Source organism: Macaca nemestrina, chromosome 3 (genome assembly GCF_043159975.1).
Source record: "Macaca nemestrina isolate mMacNem1 chromosome 3, mMacNem.hap1, whole genome shotgun sequence".
Lineage (NCBI taxonomy): Eukaryota > Metazoa > Chordata > Mammalia > Primates > Cercopithecidae > Macaca > Macaca nemestrina.
The window spans coordinates 29271518-29284025 of NC_092127.1; positions in this window are offsets into that span (position 1 = coordinate 29271518).

Genomic DNA, 12508 nt, shown 5'->3' on the forward strand with positions numbered 1-12508 from the left:
TAAAGACTATATGCTTGTCCTACCACAAAAAAAAAAAAAAATTGCTAAGTTGAGGTCTTCAAGTTGAAACAAAAAAAGACACTAAATACAACATGAAAAAATATAAATCTATAAAATGTAAATGGAAAGAATATAGTCAAATTTATAATACTCAAACACTGTAATAGTGGTGTGTAAGTCACATTTAATAGCAGTATGAAAGTTAAAAGATGAGAATACTAACAATAAGTATAGTTACAATAATTTCAATGTGTGCACTTAATAAAAAGACATAAATAATGGCATTAATAGTGTAATGTGTGGGGTGCAAGAAAGTAAATGTGTAGAGTTTTTGTATGCTATTGAAGTTAAGTTGTGACTAGCTTAAAATATAATTACAAAGAAAAGTCCCGTAATAGATACACAAAATATTATTAAAAGTAAAATCATGACATAAAATCATCACGTCACTAAGGGAAGTAGCAAGAGAGAAAAAAAGAAAGGAAGAAACTACCAAACAGACAGAAAACAATACACAAAATGGCAAATTTAAGTTCTGAATAATAATTGTAAATGTAAATGAATTAAATATTTTAATCAAAAGACAAAGTATGGTTGAATTTTTAAAAATCTAACTATATGTTGCCTGTAAAAGACAAAATTTACCTTCAGAGATTCAAATAGTCTAAAAGTGAAGGGATGGAAAAAGATATTTCATGCAAATGGAAACCAAGGATGACTATGTAAATATAAAACAAAGCAGACTTTTAAAAAATTCTTAAAGAGCCGGGCGCGGTGGCTCACGCCTGTAATCCCAGCACTTTGGGAGGCCGAGACGGGCGGATCACGAGGTCAGGAGATCGAGACCATCCTGACTAACACGGTGAAACCCCGTCTCTACTAAAAAATACAAAAAACTAGCCGGGTGAGGTGGCGGGCGCCTGTAGTCCCAGCTACTCGGGAGGCTGAGGCAGGAGAATGGTGTAAACCTGGGAGGCGGAGCTTGCAGTGAGCTGAGATGTGGCCACTGCACTCCAGCCTGGGCGACAGAGCGAGACTCCGTCTCAAAAAAAAAAAAAAAAAAAAAAATTCTTAAAGAGGCACAGAAGTCATTACATAATGAGAAAAGAGGGAAATCATCAAGAGAATGTAATAATTGTAAATATATATGCACTGAACATCAGAGCACCTAAGTATATGAAGCAAATATTAACAGAACATTTAAAGAAGAATTAAACCCAATACTTTTCAAATTTTTCCAAGAAATGGAAGATTAGGGAACATTTCCAAACTCATTTTATGAAGCCAGCATTATATTGAAATCATATTCAGACTGTAACACTGCAATGAAAAAGAAAAACTAAACAAACAAAAACTACAAGCTCACAGTCTTAGTGAACATAGGTGCGAAAATCCTCAACAAAATACTAGGAAACCAAATTCAACAGCAAATTAAAAGAATCATAACTCGAATTGGGTGCAGTGGCTCATGCCTCTAATCCTAGCATCTGTGGAGGCTGAGACAGTCAGTTGCTTTCCCTTTCAGCCAGTGTCAGCCAGGCAGGGTCTGGACCAACAGCAGTTCCCCACACTGCAGCACAATGGCTGGACCACTTTGTGGCCAGACTGCTTCTTTAAGCAGGACGAGATCCACTCCTCCTTACTGGGTGGGGCCTCCCTGTGGGAATCTCAGCATCTCCAGCCAGGGGTTTATGGACAGTACACTGATAATCCTAAGAGGAACCCCGAGGAGGAGGGGTGGCTGTGGTATCATGGATCAGCAATCTTAGTCTTTTCTGCCTGCTGACTCTGGAGGGTCAGGGCAGCCTAGATGATGGGGATTCCCCCCAACCAGTGCACCCACACTGCCAAAGAGTAGATAGTCTGCTTATTTATTTATTAATTTTTGAGGCAGAATCTCACTCTATCACCCAGGGTGGAGTTCAGTCGCATGATTTCAGCTTACTGCAACCTCCGCCTCCCAGGTCAAGAGATTCTCCCACCTCAACTTCTCAAGTAGCTGGGATTACAGACACATACCACCACACTTGGCTAATTTTTGTATTTTTAATAGAGACAGGGTTTCTCCATGTTGGCCAGGCTGGTCTCAAACTTCTGACCCAAGTGATCCACCCACTTTGGCCTCCCAAAGTACTAGGATTATAGGCATGAGCCGCCACACCAAGCCCAGTCTGTTTATTTAAGTTGGTCTTTGACCCTACTCCTCCTGACTGAGACCTCCCAACGGGAGTCCACAGACACCTCATAGAGGAGAGCTCCAGCCAGCATCGGGTCAGTGCCCCTTTGGGACAGATCTCCCAGAGGAAGGAGCAGGCTGCCATCTTTTCTGGTCTGCAGCTTCCACTGGTGATAACTCCAGGGAAAGGAAGGACCCAGGCAAACAGGGGCTGGAGTGGACCTCAAGAGAACTGAAGCAGCCCTGCAGAAGAGGGGCCTGACTACTAAAAGAAAAACAAACAGAAAGCAACAACATCAACAAAAAGATCCCACAAAAAACCTCATCCAAAAGTCAGCAGCCTCAAAGATCGAAGGTAGATAAACCCAAAAAGATGAGAAAGAATCAATGCAAACATGGTGAAATCTCCAAAAGCCAGAGTTCCTCTTCTCCTCTAAAAGATCACAACGTGTCTCCAGAAAGGGCACAGAACTGGACTGAGGCTGAGATGGATGAATTGACAGAAGTAGGCTTCAGAAGATGGGTAATAATGAATGTCACTGAGCTAAAGGATTATATTCTATCACACTGAAAAGAAGCTAAGAACCATGATAAACATAAGAGCTGTTAACCAGAATAACCAGTTTAGAAAGGAAAATAAATGATCTGATGGAGCTGAAAAACACAACACGAGAACCTCATAATGCAAACACAAGAATCAATAGCTAAATAGACCAAGTGGAAGAAAGGATATCAGAGCTTGAAGACTATCTTACTGAAATAAGACAGGCAGACAAGATTAGAGAAAAAATAATGAAAATGAACAAACAAACCTCCAAGAATTTGGATTATATTAAAAAACCAAACCTGCAACTGATAGGGGTACCTAAAAGAGATGGGGAGAAGGGAACCACGTTGGAAAACACACTTCAGGATATCGTCCAGGAGAACTTCCCTAGCCTAGCAACACAGGCCAACATTCAAATTCAGGAAATCCAGAGAACCACAGTAAAATACTTCACAAGAAGATCAACCACAAGACAAATAATCATCATGTTCTCCAAGGTCGATACAAAGGAAAAAATGTTAAGGGCAGTCAAAGAGAACGACCAAGTTACCTATGAAAGAAAGCCCATCAGACTAGCAGCAGACCTCTCAGTAGAAACCGTACAAGCCAGAGGAGATGGGGGCCAGTATTCAACATTCTTAAATAAAATAATTTTCAACCTAGAATTTCATATCCACCAAACTAAGCTTCATAAGTGAAGAAGAAATAAAATATTTTTCAGACAAAAAAATGCTGAGGGAATTCGTCACTGTTAGGCCTGCCTTGCAAGAGCTCTTGAAGGAAGCACTAAATATAGAAAGGACAAACCATTACCAGCCACTACAAAAAACACACTGAGGTACACAGACTATTGTCACTATGAAGCAAATACATAAACAAGTCTGCAAAATAACCAACTAGCATCATGATGTCAGGACCAAATTCACACATAACAATATTAAACTTAAATGTAAATGGGCTAAATGTCCCAATTAAAAGACACAGAATGGCAAGCTACATAAAGTGTCAAAATACATCAGTGTGTTGTGTTCAAGAGACCCATCTTACATTCAAAGACACACATAGACTCAAAATAAAAAGATGGATGAAAATGTACCAAGCAAATTGAAAACAGAAAAAAACAGGTTGGAATCCCAGCTTCTGACAAAATCTACTTTAAGGAAATACAGATCAAAAAAGATAAAGAAGGACATTACATATAGGTAAAGGGGTCAATTAAACAAGAAGAGCTAACTATCCTAAACATATATGCACCCAATACAGGAGCACCTAGACTAAGAAAACAAGTTCTTAGAGACTACAAAGAGATGTAGACTCCCGTACAATAATAGTGTGAGAACACCGCACTGTCAATATTAGAGAAATCATTGACACTGAAAATTAACAAAGATATTAAGGACTTGAACTCAACTCTGGATCAAGCGGACCTGACAGATATCTACACATCTTTCCACACTCCCCGCCGCAAAAAGAATATACATACTTTTCGGTGCCACATGGCACTTACTCTAAAATTGATCACATAATTGGAAGTGAATTACTCCTCAATAAATGCAAAAGAACTGAAATCATAGCAGTCTCTCAGACCACAAATTAGAACTCAAGATTAAAAAACTCAGTGGGAGGCTGAGGCAGGAGAATGGCGTGAACCCGGGAGGAGGAGTTTGCAGTGAGCCGAGATCGCGCCACTGCACTCCAGCCTGGGCGACAGAGAGAGACTTCGTGTCAAAAAACCATGTCAAAAAAAAAAAAAAAGAAAAAAAAAACTCACTCAAAACCACACAACTACATGGAAAATTAGCAGCCTGCTCCTGGGTAAATAAAGAAATTAAGGCAGAAATAAAGAAGTTATTTGAAATCAATGAAAGCAGAGACAATGTACCAGAATTTCTGGGATGCAGCTATAACAGTATTAAGAGTAAAATTTATATCACTAAATGCCCACATCAGAAAGCTAGAAAGATCTCAAATTGACACTCTAATATCACAATTAAAAGAGCTAGAGAGGCAAGAGCAAGCTAATCCAAAAGCTAGCAGAAGACAAGATATATCTAAGATCAGAGCAGAACTGAAGGAGCTAGAGGCATGAAAAGCCCTTCAAAAAAATCAATGAATCCAGGAGCTGGTTTTATTAAAAAAAAAAATTAACAAAATAGATAGACTGCTAGCTAGACTAATAAAGAAGAAAATAGAGAAGAATCAAAAAGATACAATAAAAAATGATAAAAGGGACCACTGACTTCACAGAAATTCAAACTACCATCAGAGTATACTATAAACAGCTCTATGCAAATAAACTAGAATATCTAGAGGAAGTGAATAAATTGCTGGACACATCCAGCCTCCCAAGACTGAAGACTGAACCAGGAAGAAGTTGAATCCCTGACTAGACCAATAAAGTATTCTAAAACTGAGGCAGTTATAAATAGCCTACTAACTAACAAAAAGCCCAGGCCCAGATGGAATTACAGCTGAATTTTACAGAAATGCAAAGAGAAGCTAATACCATTTCTTCTGAAACTATTCCAAACAATTAAAAAGGAGGGACTCCTTCCTAACTCATTCTGTGAGGCCACTATCATAATGATAACGAAACCTGGCAGAGATAGAACAAAAGAAGAAAACTTCATACCAATATATCTGATGAACATCAGTGCAAAAATTCTCAATAAAATACTGGCAAACCAAATTCAGCAGCATCTCAAAAACCTTATACACCACTATCAACTTGGATTCATTCCTTGGACGTAAGCCTGGTTCAACATGTGCAAATCAATAAATGTAGTTCATCACATAAACAGATTTAAAGCCAAAAGTCACATGATTATCTCAATAGACAAAGAAAAGGCCTTTAGTAAAGTCCAACACAGCTTCATGTTATAAACTCTCAATAAACTAGGTATTGATGGAACATATGTCAAACTAATAAGAGCCATTTATGACAAACCCACAGACAGTATCATACTGAATAGGCAAAAGCTGGAAACATTCCTTTTGAAAACTGGCACAAGACAAGGATGCCTTCTCTCACGACTTCTATTCAACACAGTATTGGAAGTTCTGGCCAGAGCAATCAGGCCGAGAAAGAAATAAAGGTATTCAAATAGAAAGAGAGGAAGTCAAAAATATTTGCTTGCAGATGACATAATCTTATATCTAGAAAACCCCACTGTCTTAGCCCAAAAGCTTCTCAAGTTGATAATCACCTTCAGCAAAGTCTCAGGATACAAAATCAATGTGCAAAAATCACAAGCATTCCTATAGCCTAACAATAGACTAGCATAGAGCCAAATCATAAATTAACTCCCATTCACAGTTGCTACAAAAGGAATACAGTACCTAAGAATATAGCTAACAAGGAATGTGAAGGACCTCTTCAAGAGAACTACAAACAACTGCTGAAAGAAATAAGAGATGACACAAACAAATGGAAAAACATTCCATCCTCATGAATAGGAGTAATTAATATAATGAAAATGGCCATACTCCCCAAAGTAATGTATAGATTCGATGCTATTCCCATTAAACTAGTATTGACATTCTTCACAGAATTAGAAAAAACTATTTTAAAATTCATATGGAACCAAAAAAGAGCCCTAAAGCCAAGTCAATCCTTAGCAAAAAGAATAAAACTGGAGGCCTCATGATACCAGACCTCAAACTATATTATAAGGCTACAATAACAAAACAGCATGGTACTTGTATAAAAACAGACACAAAGACCAATGGAACAAATAGAGAACTCAGAAATGAAAGCACACATCTACAACCATCTGATCTTCAACAAATCTGTCAATAACAAACAATGGGGAAAGGATTTCTTATTTAATAAATGGTACTGGAAAAATTGTCTATTCATTTGCAGAAAATTGAAACTAGACCACCTCCTCAAACCTTATACAAAAATTAACTCAAGATGAATTAAAGACTTACATGTAAAATCCCAAACTATAAAATCCCTTGAAGAAAATCTAGGCAATACCACTCAGGACATAGGCATGGGCAAATATTTCATGATGAAATCATCAAAAGCAATTGCAACAAAAACAAAAATTGACAAATGGGATCTAACTAAACTAAATAGGTTCTGCACAGCAAAAGGAACTATCAGAATGAACAAGCAACCTGCAGAGTGGGAGAAAATTTTTGCAATCTATCTATCTGAAAAAGGTCTAATATCCAGAATCCACAAGGAACTCAAACAAATTTACAAGAAAAAAACAGCCCCATTAAAATGTGGGCAAAGGACATAAACAGTAACTTCTCAAAAGAAGACATTTGTACAGGGGCTGGGCACGGTGGTTTACACCTATAATCCCACCATTCTGGGAGGCTGAGGCAGGCAGATCATGAGATCATGAGATCAAGACCATCCTGACTAACACGGTGAAACCCTGTGTCTGCTACTAAAAAGTACAGAAAAAAATTATCTGGGTGTGGTGGTGGGCACCTGTAATTCCAGCTACTCAGGAGGCTGAGGCAGGAGAATGGCGTGAACCTGGGAAGTGGAGCTTGCAGGCTGGGCGACAGAGTGACGCTCTATCTCAAGAAAAAAAAAAAAAGGAAGACATTTATGCAGCCAACAATTATATAAAAACAAGCTCAGTATCACTGATCGTTAGAGAAACACAAATCAAATCACTATGAGATACCATCTCATGCCAGTCAGAATAGCCTTTTTTAAAAAATCAAGAAACAACAGATGCTATTGAGGTTTCAGAGAAATAGGAACACTTTTACATTGTTGGTGGGAATGTAAATTAGTTTAACCGTTGTGGAAGACACTGTGGCAATTCCTCAAAGATCAAGAACCAGGAATAACAGTTTTTAGAACCAGTGACCCCATTACTGGGTATATAACCAAAGAATATAAATAATTACATCACAAAGATGCATGCACACATATGTTTATTGCAGCACTATTCACAATAGCAAAGAGATGGACTCAACCCAAATGACCATCACAATAGACTGGATAAAGAAAATGCAATGCATATACACCATGGAATGCTATGCAGCCATAAAAAGGAATGAGATCATGTCCTTTGCACCACCATAGATGAAGCTGGAAGCCATTGTCTTCAGCAAAGTAATGCAGGAACAGAAAACCAAACACCACATGTTCTCACTTGTAAGAGGGAGCTAAAGATTGAGAACACATGGACATAGGGAGGGGAGAATCACATACTGAGGCCTGTCAGGGGTTGGGTGGGAAGAAGGAAAGCATTAATAAAAATAGCTAATAAATGCTGGGCTTAAAACCAAGGTGCTGGGTTGATAGGTGCAGCAAACCACCGTGGCACACGTTTATCTATGTAACAAAACCACACATCCTGCACATGTACTCCAGAACTAAAACAAAAAATTAAAAAACAATTAAATATGAGTTAATCTGTAGAGTTTGCTTGCTTTGCTGGTGAATTGGAAAAATATTACACAAATTTAAACTACTTGAAATAGTTTAGGAAGAATATTATAGAACCCTGACATGAAGAAAAAAACCGAAAAGGTATAAATAAAATGTTTTGCAAGGGTAACAGTGATTAAATTTGGTCTTTAAGTGAGTATATTGAGACTGAGATAAGGAAAATAGTTAGACTAAATATATTTTGGAGATTTCTAGTTACCTTTTCTGAACTAAAGCTAGTACCAGTAACTGAGAACAGGAATAGGGAAATATAATAGTTTTTTTATTTTATAAAAATAGAATGTTTTTTTTATTTTATAAAAATAAAATAAAATTTTATTTTATTTTATTTTATTTTTATTTTATTTTATTCAGTGTAGATCTAATTTTGATCACTTAAGTGTAGATCGTATTGATATGTTTTGGTGTTGTGTCCCCACCCAAATCTCATCTCAAACTCTAATCTCCCTCTGCTGAGGGAGAGACGTGGTGCGAGGTTATTGAATCATGGCGGCACCCCTTGCTCTTCTTGTGGTAGTGAGGGAGTTCTCATGAGATCTGATGGTTTTTAGAATGGTGGTTTCCCTTTCTCTCTCTCTCTCGTTTTCCTGTCACCTCATGAAGAAGGTGATTGCTTCTCCTTCGCCTTCTGCTATGATTGTAAGTTTCCTGAGGCCTCCCCAGCCATATCGAACTGTGAGTCAATTAAGCCTCTTTCCTTTATACATTACCCAGTCTTGGGTATTTCTTTATAGTGGTGTGAAATCAGATGAATACAAGTATATTTAGGATTTATTCTATTTATTAATGCAAATGTCACCTGCTATCACCATTCCGGGAACATCAGTAAACTTGTGGTAAAGTAGCATGAAATTGAAATATTCATGCAAAATCTTCATGATTACTTTCCAGCTCCCAATTCAGTTGTCTTTGACATTTCCTAAATCCACTTTTAATGTATATCACAAACCATTGTTATATATTCTCTCCAGCAAACAGTTATGGTCTTTCTTTTTCAATCTCATAGCCCAATGTTAATGTTCACTTCTCATTTATTTACTTCTGGAGCTCCATTTTCTTGTAAGGATGCTCTTGTACATACCCAGGGTGCTATGTCATGAAGTTTCCAACCCACTAGATACCCAAGAAGGGCCAAGTTAAAACTAGAGATAAAGAAATTATCCTCCCCTCCCATGCAGTGCGGTGCTTTGTCACCTCAGAAGTAAATGGCTGTGATTCTTCTCATTAAAGAAAGCTCCTTTGACTTTTTTTCTCTTCAGTCATTCACTGGAAGCTCCAGTGTCATTTCAAGATCAGAGGAGACATAGGTACACCACTATTTCTCTTGTATCTATCACCCTCTGCCAACTTTCATTCATTACTTCCCTTTTGTCTGGAAGCAAAGCACGCCTTTCCTTGCATACTAAGTATGCAACACACGAGGGTTTGCCAGACTTTCAAACTTCCTGGTTGAGCAAAATTTAAAGCAAAACTTTTTCTCACTAACATAGAATAACTTTTTACTTTGTCAAATGAAAAGGTCATTGTAACCCCCACAAATTTAAAGGATATCATCTTATAATACAAACGATAAATCCTTTTTGTGTTAAAAAATAAATACACTAATGTGTCTGTATTTTTCTTACATGTCTGAGTGTTAGATAAAAGCCAGTCAAGCACTCACCCCAGTTCTTGGGAGCTGTACTTGAGAATCTTTGCAATAGAAAATGGGAGAACCATCTGCCCAACACTTCCCAACATAGCCATGGTCAATGAGGACATCCCACTATCAAACGTGAATATCAGTTATCTCACTCATAGATCAAAAGGGAAAGGTTATTCCAATTACCTAATTATCACATCGGTCAGTTTAATTCATTGCTGCTTGAATGTAATTGCCTATACCTCATGTCTCTGAAATATATGAATCTCCCAGACAAGCTTTCAACACTTTTCTGAAAAATGATATTTTACTAGAATTTTGAGTGCACAGTGAAAATAAATAGGTAACTTATGATATCACACAAATTCACAACTTGCCTTATATGCAGGTGTTTCCTCTGATTATTCTCATTCATATAAGCCTGAGGCAGGGGTGAGGTGGGAAAGAATTTCTACAGGATGCAAATTCACTCTTTGCCAATAGGTGTTTTTTGATGGAAACATCTGACAAATGTTGCAGTTAATTCAAAATAAAAATCTATAATTAAAATTTTATATGAAAGACAGGGGCATATCAATATTCCTACTACAGGAAATATACCCTACCACATACAAAATGTACTTTTTAACTACAAAAGTATTTTTTATTTTAAATCAATATTTTCTAAATATATTAAAGAAATTGAACTTAATTTAATCACATTAAATTAAATTAATCAAATTAATCATGAACCAAATAATCAAATCAGATTTAATTATTTGTTTTAAGTATTTAAAAACTAAAATATTTTTAATTTAATGATCTGATTTATGAAATGGGAAAGATATTTTCAAAATTTTAAATCACAGTATCAGTACACATGCATTCTATAATATGTTGTCTAAATTTATATAAATAATTTAACACCCTCTCCACTGTGCTGTTATTTATAACCTGGTCTTATTTTAAACTGTTGGAAATAATTTAGTTAAGGATGTTTAAGTCTGTTCAGTAATTAAAGGACATTTTATCAGCTAAGATAAAAAAATTATTAGGTAATGTCCTACAATCATTGGACTGACAAAATGCCAGTGTAAGAGTGGAGATTACCAAACAGACATGGTTTAGAAGAGAAATTAATAGACCCTGATAGTGGTTATGGAAAAACCTGGGTATTGTGGTTAATTACCAAAAATGTAGTCCACTAACTCTTTTTCTAGGTATTGAAAAATGATGTAATAACATTCTCAGTCAAAAGAAACACTGCTCACACTTCACAAGTGCTTACACCTTTCATATACCACCAACTATAATTTCTAAGTTCCTCAAAAATTCTTACTTGTATCCCCACTTTAAATTAGAATAAAGCAACACCACTGTGAGAAATGAATTTATCGAATAAAAAGATCACTATGGGGGATGAAGAAGAAGGATTTCAAATTTTTTATCCTTATCCAGAGGTATTCAACACAATATCTTCACCTTGTTTATTTTATCCCAGAATACCAAAACCATTGGCTTGCCAGTTAGTTGCAGATATTTAGGTAGTGTAAGAAATATGTAGAACATCATATAAACCAATTTAAGATGTATTTTCAAAATACAAATGTTTTTAAAAATACATTGAAATTGACCGGACTCACATTTATATGACCAATGAAATGGTATAATTGGGTGATGTCTTGGAAAACAAAGGAAAAATTTCTAGAATGTATTCCTGATATTTTTTTGGCTTCTATAGATTATAATGTGCCATATGGTGGGTGAGAGAGGAATATATTAACATGCTTTGCATCCACAGTGGTAGAATCGTATCATTCCCAGGGTTTTTGGCATATGAGGCTTGTTTAATTCTAGTTCACATCCTGCACTGACAACGTCACAAGAATTTCTTCTGCTATGAAACGAACAGACACACAAAAGCTTAAGATTATGTAGTTTCAACGTAATGTGATAAATTAGAGTGAATTTCAATGTAGGATTTTCTTACGTAAAATATAAGGTGATGTGAATTTTAGAATGATATGATGAACATAACTCTAGGTTGGCTACTGGAAATTTAACTTTTTACCCTATATTACACATTGTATTACCTTTGAAAACTTTGTCATTTTACTTTTTTTTTTCCATTGAACGTCTTTTAACAACTTTCGACACTTTATTTGGAATTAAAACTAAGGTAGTGATTAGTACTTTATTAGAACTAAAAAAACCTGTTGATTGAATGAAAAAAGAAATAGATTACTTTACAATGTTAATGAATTTAATTATTTATCTGAATCTCAATTTTTATGTTTCTTATGTAGTACTTCATTAGATCCTGTAAATTATATTCATGTCTACATAAGGATAATAATTATGCTAATAACTAAGATTAATTCAGATTTGCAAGTGCTCATCTGTATTTAAGAAATATCTGAAAAGAGGTTGAAATTTGGCAATGTCTTAAGCCCACTAAAACTTATCTTTTCCGGTGAGGATCCCTAAAGCCTCTGTGTGAAATACAGAAAGCAACTAGCTAAAAACTTGAAAAAATAAACAAAAGCAGCTTTGTGCAGAGGGAAGTCAAAACTTAAGTAACTCTCATGGGAATAAATATCTCATTATCTTGGTTGTTATTGTTTATCCTCTCCTGGCTTTATCTCGAGGGTAGAAACCATTTACAGAGAACTGAAACTGTGGAGAGAATAAAACTCATTAGAAATCTCATTTTTGTTTTAGAGGAACTAGGATCCT